The 13,208-nt window shown below is 44.9% G+C and overlaps 1 protein-coding gene across 8 annotated transcripts in view; it reads left to right on the forward strand.

Annotated features, from left to right (window-relative positions):
• Window positions 1-4,806: 4,806 nt before the first annotated feature.
• The window catches only part of DAB1 (DAB adaptor protein 1), a 292,435-nt gene continuing 284,033 nt past the window's right edge, over window positions 4,807-13,208 (forward strand). For 2 of the 8 annotated variants that reach the window (XM_041772823.1, XM_041772824.1), the window contains exon 1: window positions 4,809-4,974. The gene's annotated coding sequence lies outside the window, so the exon portion shown is untranslated. Of the gene's footprint in view, window positions 4,975-13,208 lie in introns of all 8 variants that reach the window. The other 6 variants (XM_041772816.1, XM_041772817.1, XM_041772822.1 and 3 more) reach the window with 5 other exon arrangements.

Consider the following 13,208-nt stretch of genomic DNA (forward strand, 5'->3'; position numbering starts at 1 on the left):
GAACAACATGCAGAGACCCAGAAGCAGAAGCAATAGAAAGATGGCCAAGGTGGTCATTTCCCACATCAGATGGGATATTTATAGTTATGCCAAGGGGAAAAACTGGGCTTAAACAAATTCGGGATTTCTGGTCATAAAAACAAAAAAAGGTTTCTTTATCAAATGATATCTCCAAGATTTTATGATACTAATAGTCACTATGATTTTTCAGGCAATTGAGGACCACTGTATTATGGAGTACTTTGAGAACGATTTCACTGGATTTTTTCCATCCTGCCTTCCACCTGTCTTCCCTTTCATCTATCCAGCCCTTATTTTTAAAGAACATTGTTTTTGGGTTTTTTTAAAAAGTTTTTTATTTTTAAGATTTTATTTATTTATTCATGAGAGACACAGAGAGAGAGGCGGAGACACAGGCTGAGGGAGAAGCAGGATCCATGCAGGAAGCCTAATGTGGGACTCGATCCTGGGACACCAAGATCACGCCCTTAGCCTAAGGCAGACACTCAACCGCTGAGCCACCCAGGCGTCCCTTAAAAAAGATTCTGTTTATTTACTCATGGAGAGAAACGGAGAGAGAATCAGACTCCCTGCAGGGAGCCCAAAGTGGGACTCAATCCTGGGACCACGGGATCACGACCTGAGCCAAAGGCAGACACTCAACCACTGAGCCACCCAGGCGTCCCTGAAGACAGTTATTAAGGAAGAGAAAGCTCTGTGGGAAACCTTGGGAAATGGCTCAGTGAATCTATGAGCCTCAGGTCGTCCCTCACATCAGTCCCTGATAAAGAAAAAGGGAGCTGGAGGCTTGAAGTGTGATGGAGTGGCCACATCTCCTTTGGCTACACAGGACTTTCCAGGCTAGGTGGGCTTCCCAGAGCTTCATGGCTCCAACTGCAGTTTCTGCCCATACATCCTGGGACATTGATTTTTTTTGTTAAGTGCCCTGATATTTTTATATTTTCAAAAAATTAGTAGCAAATAAAGACAGTTTTGGTAAAGCTTCTCTTTGGTGGGAAAATGTTGCCTTTCAAGCTCATTGTCATTATTTGGTATGTGCATCTTTTGAGAGATGGCTCTGTTCTCACAGCTATTAGGAAATTTTGAGGGGTTGATAAATGAGAAGTCACAGAGAGAACCAACTCATGCCTCTTCTTCTAAAAGACTCATAATCCTGTTATTTCTGAAGAATGGCAAAGTTATATTTTCTGAGTAATAGCAGCAGTATGATTATTTAGAGACACTGAGTGTCTACTGGATACCAGGCATGGTGCTCAGGGCATTACAGGTTAAACCACTAATGCTCAGTATGTGGCAGGAGGACGTTCCATTGTTGGTTAAGGAACCGTGGCCAACTTAGCTGTTAGCACAGCAGCACAGTGCCTCAGGCCTCACAGGACTTCTAGGAACCCACAAAAATGTTTTAATTTCTTTGCAAATCAGAAAAGAATATAACTTTAACATTTTTTTATAGAGGAAGAAGTGCTTGGGGTGTCTGCGGGTCACAAGGTAGGAACTGTGAGAGGGCTCAGGGAAGTTGCAGCTCCCTCGGATCCCTCCAGAGGAGATGGTCATGGACCAGGCTCAAACCTGTGTGCTTTCTCTCCCACCCACTAAGGACTCATCCTCAACTGGCTTCACCCCACTCTCACTAACATTTAGTCTAAGCATTCTTTCCACAGAAACAGTAGGTGGATGAAAAATGGGGCACTGCCTCCTTAATTTTCATGCCCAGTCTGCTTCTGGAAAATGAGATAGAAAGGCACAGAACCGGGGGATCCCTGGGTGGCTCAGTGGTTTCGTGCCTGCCTTTGGCCCAGGGAGCAATCCTGGAGTCCCGGGATCGAGTTCCACGTCGGGCTCCCGGCATGGAGCCTGCTTCTCCCTCTGCCTGTGTCTCTGCCCCTCTCTCTCTCTCTCTCTCTCTCTCTCTCTCTCTCTCTGTGTGTGTATGTGTGTGTGTCTATCATGAATAAATTTTTAAAAAAGGAAAAAAAAAAGAAAGGCACAGAACCTTCTTTTCAGGGGGCCCTTACCCCAGGATTGCTGAACAAACAGTCCCATGCAAGATCCTGAGGAGAGTGAGTGCCCTGGAGGTTCAGACCCCATTGGCCCTGCCCCTGTTCAATTAGACTGAATGTGGAACAGGCCTGGAAGCCTGGGATAATGAGCAAGTGGAGAAACAGGTGTAAAGTAGCGGGGATGGGAGTTTATACATGGACTCTGCCCACCAGCCACTTCTGCCAATTAGAACCTCCAGTGCATTTGGCCTGAGCAAGAGTCCAGAGCAAGCAGGGGCCATTTTGCATGCAAGGCACGGGACTCTTTACTCTCTCGTGTAAAATGGAATTTTAATAAAGCCTTTGGATGTGATTCTGGGTATCACAACAACTCACTTTGATCCTGGGTGCATTGGTCCATGCCCTACTGGCATTCCCCACGGCATTTAGCTTGTGATGCCCTGCTGTCTTCGGCTGAGTTCATCATCAGGAAGGGGTTTCTGAATTACTATAGAAGGCGGTTGCTTAGATAATATTATACTATGTCCTCTCTTTGGGCCTGAGGTTCCCTACTGGTAAAAGGAGACTCGTAGATTATTTCTAAACTCTATTCTAGCTGTAGATTCTAGCTTTGAGCAACTACCAAGTGGAAGATCCCCAAATCAAGGGCTGAGGATTTGTTGTGGGGATCAAATGAAATCATGGATGGGATGCCTGGGTGGCTCAGTGGTTGAGCATCTGCCTTTGGCTCAGGTCATGATCCCAGGGTCCTGGGATCAAGTCCTGCATCAGGTTCCCTGCAGAGAGCCTGCTTCTCCCTCTGCCTATGTCTCTGCCTCTCTCCCTGTGTCTCATGAATAAATAAATAAAATCATTTTTTAAAAAATGAAATCATGGGTGGAAAAATTCTGTTTAAATCTCATTTACCTTGATTTTAATGGAAAGTAGTAGCTCTGAGTTACTAAGGAACTAGTATGGACCAGGGACTTTACATACTATTTTTTTTCTGTGATAATAATAATACAAAATAAATACTAGTATTCACATTTCAGAGACGAGAAATATGGACTCAGAGAGGTTAAAAAACATTAAAGCCAGGAATTAATCTTGAGACTAACTTCACCTCATAGTTTCTGTGAGTTTTATCATTCTCATCATCATCATCTATTGTTACCATTGTTTTGCAGTCAATTGAGAAGAGAGATAGACTTGTAAACCCAGAGAGCATATTAACATGGTCACCGTCGAGTTAAATCAGCTTGAGTTGAGGTGTCCACCGGTGATCTTTGCCTGAGAGAGAAATGATCTGAGACAGTCCAGGAAGAAAAGCAAGCAGATGTTAGCTTCTGATGAGCTGAACTGAATCTTGATTTATTGGGAGCAAGGTCCAGTGCCATAAACATGTGCTGCTCAGCAGAACTGATTTCCTTTCCTCTCCTTCAGGTGGGCTGGAGGCAGAAAGATTTCCTTTTGAGAAGGAGTAGCCCCTTATTTTGAGAGAGCTGCAGAGAGTTTGAGGTCTTCCTTTCTCTGTCTCTGTCTCTGTCTCTGTCTCTGTCTCTGTCTCTCTTCTCCTTAAGGCTTGACTCTGAGAGATTTGATGAGCTAGGTGACTGCTTTAATGCCCAGCATGATCAAGCTTCTGGAATTCAGACTTAATAAGAGAAGCCAGACGAGTTTAATCTTGGTACCCTTGGGTTGGAAGGCATCCCCATGGAGACTGCCCAGCACTTGTGGTGGGAGAGAGCACTTTGTTCCAGAGTCCCGTGAAACACACTGTGTCATTAGGACAGCCACAGCCATCAAAAGGCCTTGTGGCCCTTCCCATATGACATTTCACTTCTAGCCATCAACTTCCTGGGAGCCATAATACCAGCAGCTCGGCGCTGTGGCCTTTGAAATCACAAAGACCTGCATTCAAATCCTGATTGTAACACTGCCTGTGTTTTCTTGAGCAAGACTTCACCTTCTGTCTCTGGTTTTTGTCTGAAACATGGAGATAAAAATATTAAACCCATGTGGTTGTTCTGTGAGGGAAGAGAGATGAGGCATGAGCTTCTAGCATTTTGAAATGATCTTAAGGGATGATTCGGGAGTAGCATTAGTGGGGTAGATGAGATGTGATGAGATTATTATTGTTAGCATTTTGTGAATGAGGAAATGGAGCCTCACAGAAGTCTCATTTTCCCAGGGCCACATGGCTAGTGAGCGAGGAAGCCAGTTCTGAAAAACCAAGCCTTCTGGGACGAATTACTGCTGGATTGTATTTTCCTCAAGAGCAAAGACCCCTGTGGTTCTTTTTCCAGGGTTTGGGTTTGGCCTCCAGCCCTTGTTGTCACCCTTAGCTTTTCTTTCCTCCTCACCTCTGTTCCATGCCAGCTACCTCACCACTCTTCCGAAATACTCAGTTCTGCCTCAGGGCTTTGGGGCTTGCTTTTCTGGCCTGAAATGTCCTTTCCTCCAGATAACCATCCGCATGACAGGCATAAGGTGCAATGCCATGTGATCTCCGTGAAGACACTCTGACTCATTTAAAAAATGTACCCCTTTCCAGCACCTCTCATTCCCTTCCCCTTCCTTGCTTTTCTTCACAGCGTTTCTTAACATCTGACATGCTGTACACATTCCTTTGTTGCTGCCTGCCTTCCTCCACTAGGACAAAAGCTGGAACCCCAGAACTGAACGATGCATGGCAGACAGGAAATGAAAGGACATAAGTAAAGAAATGCATTTGGAGTAGAGGGAGCCTGTGTTTGGATGCCCTTTGCCCTGATGGTATTGTGGCAGAAAGCTTAACTGCTTCTCCCCAGGTGATTGCACCCTACCAAACCCCTGCTCTGCCAGTCGCTGAAACTCCGTAATTGTGATTCCAGCTGTGTACTTTGTCCTTCCTTCTTTGTGGGGTGGCTCCCAGCTCCCACAAGGGCCAAGACAGCTGTCTCTGGGAGCTGTGCTTTGTAACATGACCACATGGGTAATGTAACGTTTAATTTAATTTTTTTTTCATCTCGGAGTAGAGCTCTTTATTAGAAATTAATTTGCTCAGGTTGTTAGGTTTTGTTTGCTTTTAGCATGCTGAGGTTATTTCCCCTGGGTAGGAGATGGTTCTTCTGAGCTCTTTCTTCACTGTACCTAAAGTTCTAGGAAAATGCTTTCTAAGTCTAGAAAGCATCTGTGTGAAGCTGAGTTTTGCTAAATTATGTTTTGAACAGAGGGTTCCTTCTACGGTGTGTGTCATGGTCTTAATGTCCTTTAATTCTTTTTAAAGGTTCCTTACGTGCTTTTAGAAATGTTTCCAGAATAACTTGTTTTTGGAGTAGAAATCCTGTAAAAGTGAATGGTGTTAGAAATGGTCTGGGAAGGGGCATCTGGGTGTCTCAGTGGTTGAGCGTCTGCCTTTGGCTCAGGTCATGATCCTGGGTCCTGGGATTGAGTCCTGCATCGAGCTCCCTGCAGGAAGCCTGCTTCTCCCTCTGCCTGTGTCTCTGCCCCTCTTTCTGTATCTCTCATGAATAAATAAATAAAATCTTAAAAAAAAAAGGAAATTGGGAATATGAAATCATATGGAAGTGCTTTTTATGATGTTATGAATGGTATATGTATCGGATCACAGTATCAGAAATGGACGAGGAATCTGGTGACCTGGTTAATTGTTTCATGAGATTTGCTAACTGGGTGACTTTGGACAAACCATTCAATCTCTCTAAGACCTATTTCTTCATTGCAAAATGAAGACTCCGGGCCATGAGTTGAGGTGATATCCAAGATCCTGTCAACCTTAAACACTCTAGGCTGGGTGCCTAAAGACCTTGAACTTAACTTGGACACAGCCCCTTGAAAGTACTGGAGCTCTAGTAGTGCTGAGTTTTGGTAAATTATGTTTCTCGTCTTTAAATGACAATCAAGATTCCTATTTTGTGTCTTTCCAAGGTTATTAAGAGAATTTTATTTGGACACACAGATGTGGAAGTACTTTTTAGCTGTAAAAGCCTATCAGAAGTGACTAACTTTATTGTGATTTTGTGGCAGTGTGCCAACAAAATGGTGAGATAAAAGTTAAAAGATGAAAAGTCATTGCACATCATATTGACAGTTTTTAAATTGTGCTTTTAAAATATTGGTTTTACATTTCACCTTTGAATTTTTTTTTTAATCCCCACCTTAACATCTTAAGTTCTTAACTTGAACTTGGGGAAGGGATCCGTAGCTTTCATGAAATTTTTCAAAGGAGTTTTTGATATCCTCATTTTTTTCATGCTGTACTTTTTTGTGGGTGTTTCCTCCGGAATTCCTGGGGGAAGAGATCTTTTAATGCTTCTTCTGATCATGTATCCCTTCCTCCTTGGATGGATATTGGCTGGTAATACCTAGAGAATCACAAGTGTTGAGTGAATGACTATTTGCAGGACTGGCTGGTTGCCTTCTGGAAACCACCAGTTAATGGGGACCTAATTAAGATTGGCTCACTATTTATAGTTAAATCCACTAAAAAATCAGGAGTAATTCATTTATCACTTTGGCTCTTGGAAGCAATTGAGTATTCTGTTATCTTTTACCTTGATCTTTTTATCCTTCAAGAATACTCCTAATTTAGACTGTAAATCTGAATAACTAAAGGCTGAAGTTCATCATTACTAGGGAAAGATATTATGATTGAGGTCAGTGCCCCCCCCCCCTCTGGTCCTTGGCCCTGGTGGTAATGCATAGGTACAGAGATTAAGCAGAGGAGGATGTAGGAGTGGCCTAGAGTCAGCAGATAGAGTAAGAAGTGAGATCTTGCCAGCTGGGGCCCAGCGGGGAGAGTTGGGACCAGCTAACATACTACAAATAGATCCTGCCCTCTCACTATCACCCCATCCTGGCCCCTACTCCCTTCCTCAAGATATCAATTTTAATGCTAGAGCTGGTAATCTATAAGGAAGCCTAAAAAGACTAAGGAGCCAGGTATTTGCCAGATACAAAAGAAGATCTTAGAATCCAGAAGCTATGGATTCCATCTTATTTTCAAAAATCTCTAGCTGGGGGAACCTGTAGCCCATCTTTTCTCCTTGTCCAGACATGGTAAAATAGGGACAGCAAGACCTACCTTACGGAGTTGTTGAGGTGAAATGAGTAGACACCAAGGAAAGTACTTGTTGAGCTGTGATGGTCGTTGGAAAGGAAATGTCAAATGAATGCACAGACAAGGGAGAGACCCAAGGGCACCCTCCTAAGAAAAGCTGGAGATCCTTTCTTTTGACTGCTGCTGCGTTCTGATAAGGCTTCTTGTCTTCTCAGTAAATGAAATTGGAGATGAGTGCGGAGTGGAGGAACCCAGTTGTTTGGGCCTCAGGCCTCCACTTCCACATGGAGCTCACACCAGCTCACCTTTGCTACCCAGGAGGGCAGGCAAAAGGAGTTAATGATGAAATGTCAGGAAGGCACTTCAGGGCTTTTAGAAATACTCACCAGGTAATATTACACACAGAGAATGTTGGGTGTACAGAGCTGCCATGGTTGTATTATTAATCATTTTGTTGTTTTCATTATTAGTCGTAAAGACTTTAACCAGAGTCCATTTAAAAAATTCTTGTTGAATATACTTAAGGAAATGAGCATAATATTTCTTTTAAAACTTTGTATAAGAGAAGGCTCCCCAGAATCCTTGTACTTGGCAGGCAGAAATTAATCTAAACTGTTTTCCAAATTTACCAAGTGCTTGTCTGAATAGACAAGGAGCCTGAGGGTATTTCTTGTGGGAGTGATGAGTTGTGAATCCCAATATGAGATGTGTGTTAAAAAAAAAAATGGGTCTGTTTAAAGAGGGATAAGAAGTTTCTGAATATATGGCAAAACAGGTTATTTTTAAACTGGGGAAAAAATAGGATTGTGGGGATTTCAAAGATTCTGTGATTTTATTTATTCCGTGATTTATTTTTGTGGCACATTTTTGCATCTCATCAGTATACCCAGGGCAAGAGGATATATATACAAGAGAAATAAAAGACTATCCATGCCCTCCGGTGGCCTTCATGCTCATAAAGGGGCAGGATACAGGTAGATAACAAAATGACGATTTATGTAAGGCAGGATGGTTTTATGGAAACATTGTGTTGTTTAGAGTCAGGTGCACTTGGGTCCTAGATCCAAATCTACCCTAGAAATGGGACCTGGGGCTTGGTGTTTCATCAATTCTGTGCCTCCATTTCTACAAAATGGGGATAATGGTCCTAACTATCCCAGATTGTAAAGATGAATGAGATGAGGCATGTGCACCACTCAGCACAGACCACAGCACATAGACAGTTCTGACACATGCGGTTCTATTCTCCTCTCCCCCTTCTCCCTTCCATTTTCTACTGTCACCAGGCGATGGTAATCAGGAGGTTCCTGAAGAATTTTGAAGCATGTGGGTTGTGACAACACTTTTCTTCTTTTCTTTTTTGAAAGATTTCATTTATTCATGAGAGACACACAGAGAGAGGCAGAGACACAGGTAGAGGGGGAAGCAGGCTTCATGCAGGGAGCCTGATGTGGGACTCGATCCCAGGACCCTGGGATCATGTCCTGAGCCAAAGCAGATGCTCAACCACTGAGCCACCCAGGTGCCCCATGACAACCTTTTTCATGGAGGCCAGTCTTCCCTTGGGCGTTGAGCTGACTCTCCTTGTCCTTCCAGGTGTACTCCCTTCTCTTTTCCCACAGCCCTCACTCCAGAAGGCTAACTATGTGGATTGCAACCATGGGCTGCCTGCCCCCTGGTCTCATCTTAGAGTAGCCAATGATGAGTCCCAGCAGGAAGCTGAGGGGTGGGAAGGAGGGAAGTGAAGTCTATGATTTGATCCACTTTCTGGGCATTCTTCTGGCTGAGATGCCTTGGGCCTGCTGTACCTAGACTGAAGGTCACTGTTCCTTTCAAGGCAACTTTGTCTACCTTCTCTTCTGGTTCCAGTCACCTCTCCCTTCTTTCACCCTGTCTGGCCCAGGAGAGGGAACAGCTCTGCTAACCTGTCCCTGGGCTACTGCAGTGTCCTTCAGTGGCTCCCTCCAACACAGCTTGCCCTTGTGTAAATGATCTTTATTAATTCTTCTGGAATAGTATGTTTGGAGTTTGTCAACTATGGACTCATGCGACCTCAGAGTGAGAGCTGAGCTGGAGGAGGCAAGGAGGTATGACATTGAATGACCGAGCTGTGCTCTGGGGTCTGACCCACCCAGTGTGGCTGGAGCACTTGGTTCGAGTGAGGAGGAGCACCTGAGCTGGGAAGGCATACCCAGCTGGAGCCCGAAGGTCAGGTTAACACCAGATTTCATATCCTAGCAGAAATCGTTTTAGGTCATTGTTTCCTGATTCATTGTGACAGGCAGGTATTGAAAAACTAATGGGCATATAGTGTAGGAAATACCAGAAAATTTTCTTTTCCTTCCAAAGAATTAAATGCAAATGAAATCGTGGGAAGGGAAAGCAAACAATATATAATGAATACCTCCTGTAGTACCAGGCAATTTGCGTACATTATCTTATTTATTCTGCTCAGCAACCATTAGGGGTAAGGTTTCCCAGCTTTATAGAGATAGACTTTGCGGCTCAAAGACGTCAAGGGATTTGCCAAAGGTCACACATCTGGGACTTTATGGAGCTGTGATTTGAAAACCCAAGGCAAGTCTGTGAGACTGGGAGGGATGTTTGTGGTTTTTTTTTTTTTTTTTTTTTTTTTGGTCTTTGTCAGCTACACAATATGAATAGTGATGTCTTCAAGGGTTCAGATGAGGGGTATGGATAAGTACTCTGCAGGCTCTTGGTTACAGGCCCTCCTGGCAAGGAGCAGTGCAGCACTATAAGCCATGCATGGCAGGGAGGACTCTGTCCCCTGGCTCAGAATGGACACGCCGCCTGGCCTCCAGCAGACTGAGGTTTGAGCTCCTAGCAGGGACGGTCTTGGCTCTCCCCTACAACTCAGTTTTCTTCCTCCCATTGCACAAGACTTTGTTTACTCCCTGCCATGGGTGCCCTCAGTTACTACTTCTACTGAAAATGATCTGTTTCTCCTAATTATATATATTCTTTTATACTTGGTGGCTTCTGTCGGTCCTGTGCTCACTCATAACTGGTGCTCAGCTGTTCGCTGCTGCCTTATGGCTCCTCCCCAGGCATCTTTTTACCCCCTGGTCCCATTACCACTGGACAGCATCTGTATTCATGAGTTCAGATTCTTTCTTGAGAGACTCTGCCTATCTTCTCCTATATCTGGGTTGGATCTAACTTTTTGTGTCAGGCCGAGCTGTGGCTGCTTGGTCAGTCAGTGAATGGCCCTTGGGTGAGGAATTACCTCTAGGTGCAGTCATCTGGGATTTGGAGTAGGGAGTGCACATCTGTGGGTCCCATTCTATCTATCCCAGTCCACTCTCTGGTCCCCAAAGGTTCCCATCCAGCCCAACTGCAAACTACGGGCAAGGCATCTCCCTTGTCTCATCAGTTCAAAACCTCAAATCTCATTGAGACCTCCTCTGTTCAAAAGCCCAAATTCTTACTATCCATATCACCTAAATCATATTTGGATGGTTAGGGCACATGCATCTTTGGGCAGAACATTTTCCCCACTTGCCACCAGCACTTACCATCCCATGACAAGCATCTTATGTGGATCATGTCATGGGATACCCTAGCTGTATCGGGTATGTAGACTGAGTCTACTCATTTTGCAGTGAATGCATTCAAACTTGGGGGTTCGACACTGAGCCCAAACCCAGGTATGAGGGAGTGGGGTCACGCTGGGTGCTGAAGATGCTTGTGCTTCCCAGATGTTGCTGCCTCTTCGAACCACCTGGGGAGCTTTTAAGCAGCCCAATGAGCCGGTGGTACCTCACGACTCTTTTTTTTTTTTTTTTTTTTTACTTATGATAGTCACAGAGAGAGGGAGAGAGAGGGAGGCAGAGACACAGGCAGAGGGAGAAGCAGGCTCCATGCACCGGGAGCCCGACGTGGGATTCGATCCCGGGTCTCCAGGATCGCGCCCTGGGCCAAAGGCAGGTGCTAAACCGCTGCGCCACCCAGGGATCCCCCTCACGACTCTTAAATAAGAATCTCAGGATGGCAGACAAGTATGAGTAGTGTTTGCAGCTCCTCAGATGATTCCACCATGGGGCCGAGTTTGGCGGCATCTGCTCTGTACCACCTCTGTCATCAGCAGAGGCTGCCGTGCTAGGGGAAGGGTGCGTGAGATCAGGGAAGCTTTCCCCCTAGAAGGGGGTTTGAACTGTGATCCCAAGGAGTTTATGGGGTTTAACAGTAAGGGGAAAACTGCACGGAGAGGAAATGGTTTTCCGTGTGGGTGATTTGCTCAGTATTTGCCAAGTGTGATTGAATTTTTATGTTTCTGCGAGAAGGTTCAAATAAATACATTCACAAATCAGGAAACAAACAAAAAAGAGCTCCTTTGTCAGCGCATCCATCCCTATTTGTGGCTCTGGGAAAACAGAGCCCCACGGTTATCACTGTTGTGTGTGCTTTTTGTGAGGGAGATAATTGTGGAAATTGGGTTGCTTCCAGTCAAGTGCAGATCCTTTTGTGGAGAAAATTTGAGCCATCCATGTATCCCATTTTACGGTAATTGAGATTGAACTAGCAAATCATTAGTGAAGCAAAGGAAGATGATGGGCCCTTTTTTCAAAAGGAAGGTGGTAAAAATGAGGTGTTTGAGAAAGAATAATTAAAATGGGATGTCGAGGAAGGGAGAACACATACCACCCATCTCTCAGCTCTCTGGGCAGGGACAAGGTGGCACCTGTTGGCGGCCTGCGGGAAGGGGCTGTCATGGGAGGAGCTCATGGACAGCTGCTGGGTTGTGCACAGCTTCCCACGAGCCCTGCTGGGGGGACCACCCTGGGGGACCGGGCAGCTTGGGGGCATGTTGCACACTCGCTTTGCTCGCCACTTACATGTGTTGGCCAGTGTCACTCTCTTTCCCGTTGTCAACTTTGAAGATAATGAAATGCAGTTTGTGGAAAGGAGAGCAAATAATGGCAGTATATAGTTCAGGTAAATCAGCATGTGAAGCTGCCAGATGGGCATTTGTTTACTTAAAATCCCCTTCACTGGCAGGGCCTCATTAAATACTTGCTTTTCTTCCCTTAAGACTCCAGGGAGTAGCAATAGTTCCGTGTTATTCAAACACGCCTCAACGGAGGGAACCAGGATGACAGAGGAGGGTTTTCAGTTCCTGAAGAGCAAATAAATAGTGTGGCCCACCTCCCTATATGGCCGATAGGGTTAAAGTGAGGAAGAGCTTCCCACTGAGAGGAGTCTTGGTGAATAGGTTTGAAGGCCACCTGAGGCCAGTCCCTGCCCCTGTGGATGTAGCAGCCTCCAGGCCTTGGTGTGTGTCTCTCTGTAGCTCCAGCATATAGCATGGGGGCTGCTCTGCACAGAGTAGGTGCTTAGGAAATGTGGATTCTATTGATTGGATTTCTAGAAACTGTGATTTAATGGCTTCATGCTGAAGGGATATTTGCTTTTTTAATTTTTTTTATTTTATTTTATTTTATTTTTTATTTATTTTTTTATTATTTATTTATGATAGTCACAGAGAGAGAGAGAGAGAGAGGCAGAGACATAGGCAGAGGGAGAAGCAGGCTCCATGCACCGGGAGCCTGATGTGGGATTCGATCCCGGGTCTCCAGGATCGCGCCCTGGGCCAAAGGCAGGCGCCGAACCGCTGCGCCACCCAGGGATCCCTATTTGCTTTTTTAAAAAAAAAAAAAGATTCATTTATCTAGAACATCTTTGGAAAGGAAAATTGAAGATCATAAGCTTTTAAACCTACCAGCTCCATTGATGCAGGCTCCCCCAGTTTGCTTCCCTGCCCCTAGTATCACTGGCCTCCCCTCCTGCCATGATTCCTGGGCTAGTATCATCTTGAAAAGACCTGAACTGTGTCAGTCCCTCCTGCTAAACCACTGTGTGGCCCCCCGTCACCTGCCAGTCATCACTCCCTCCTCCCCATCAATGAATCAGTTTTTGAAGCCTGCATCTTATACCAGGGTAGGGATATTTATGTATACATTTGCGTACATGTGCTGTTAGGTTGCATATTTAAGTAATAAGCTATTTCCCTTTTTTTCAGATAAAAATAGTTTGAAGTAGTTATTGCAGAGTTTGATTTTTTTACTCTAGTGGACTTTCTTAAGTACTCCCTGGGCTGTGTGTTCTCTCATTTGGGGACTCTGGGG

The sequence above is a fragment of the Vulpes lagopus genome, chromosome 10 (assembly GCF_018345385.1).
Source record: "Vulpes lagopus strain Blue_001 chromosome 10, ASM1834538v1, whole genome shotgun sequence".
In the NCBI taxonomy this organism is placed as follows: Eukaryota; Metazoa; Chordata; class Mammalia; order Carnivora; family Canidae; genus Vulpes; species Vulpes lagopus.